Below are 1,719 nucleotides of genomic sequence, written 5' to 3' on the forward strand. Positions count from 1 at the left end.
GTGGTACGTGCATATGTATTCACCCCCTTTGCTATGAAGCCCCTAAATAAGATCTGGTGCAACCAATTACCTTCAGAAGTCACATAATTAGTTAAATAAAGTCCACCTGTGTGCAATCTAAGTGTCACATGATCTCAGTATATATACACCTGTTCTGAAAGGCCCCAGAGTATGCAACACCACCAAGCAAGGGGCACCATGAAGACCAAGGAGCTCTCCAAACAGGTCAGGGACAAAGTTGTGGAGAAGTACAGATCAGGGTTGGGTTATAAAAAATATCCAACATTTTGAACATCCCCCCGAGCACCATTAAATCCATTATTTTTAAAAATGGAAAGAATATGGCACCACAACACACCTGCCAAGAGAGGTCCACCCACCAAAACTCACAGACCAGGCAAGGAGGGCATTAATCAGAGGCAACAAAGAGACCAAAGACAACAGTGAAGGAGCTGCAAAGCTCCACAGTAGAGATTGGAGTATCTGTCCATAGGACCACTTTAAGCCATACACTCCACAGAGCTGGGCTTTATGGAAGATTGACCAGAAAAAAATAAGCAAACGTCTTTGGTGTTTGCCAAAAGACATGTGGGAGACTCCCCAAGCATATGGAAGATGGTACACTGGTTAGATTAGTCAAAAATTTAGCTTTTTGGCCACGAAGGAAAACATTTCGGACGCAAAACCAACACCTCTCATCACCCCGAGAACAACCCCACAGTGAAGTATGGTGGCAGCATCATGCTGTGGGTATGTTTTTTATCGGCAGGGACTGGGAAACTGGTCAGAATTGAAGGAATGATGGATGGTGCTAAATACAGTGAAATTCTTGAGGGAAATCTGTTTCAGTCTTCCAGAAATTTGAGACTGGGACAGAGGTTCAACTTCCAGCAGGTCAATGACCCTAAGCATACTGATAAAGCAATACTCGAGTGGTTTAAGGGGAAACATTTAAATGTCTTGGAATGGCCTAGTCAAAGCCCAGACCTCAATCCAATTGAGAATCTGTGGTATGACTTAAAGATTGCGGTACACCAGCGGAACCCATCCAACTTGAAGGAGCTGGAGCAGTTTTGCCTTGAAGAATGGGCAAAAATCCCAGTGGCTAGATGTGCCAAGCTTATAGAGATATACCCCAAGAGACTTGCAGCTGTAATTGCTGCAAAAGGTGGCTCTACAAAGTATTGACTTTGGGGGCAGGGACCCTGGGCATCTTTCTTTTGGTGTTTTTCAGAGTCCGTAGAAAGGCCTCTTTAGTGTTCTATGTTTTCATAACTGTGAACATAATTGCCTACCGTCTGTAAGCTGTTTGTATCTTAACGACCGTTCCACAGGTGCGCTTTCATTAATTGTTTATGGTTCCTTGAACAAGCATGGGAAACAGTGTTTAAACCCTTTACAATGAAGATCTGTGATGTTATTTTGATTTTTAGGAATAATCTTTGAAAGACAGGGTCCTGAAAAAGGGACGTTTCTTTTTTTACTGAGTTCATTTATTTGTTATAAGTTATTTCCATTGAATTGTATTCCTAAAACGTCAGATTAATGATTAAATCACATTTGCTTTTGTTATCTGGTTTCCGTAAAGCTGACACAGCACCCCTGTTTATCGTTTCACTGTGAAGTGAAAGTTGAAAGTTCTGCATTTTGAGTAGGGATTATTGAGATCAGTTTGAAATGATTGCTCTAAGGATAGCGTTTTGTAATATACTGTATGAT

The sequence above is a fragment of the Salvelinus alpinus genome, chromosome 24 (genome assembly GCF_045679555.1).
Source record: "Salvelinus alpinus chromosome 24, SLU_Salpinus.1, whole genome shotgun sequence".
NCBI classification, from domain to species: Eukaryota; Metazoa; Chordata; class Actinopteri; order Salmoniformes; family Salmonidae; genus Salvelinus; species Salvelinus alpinus.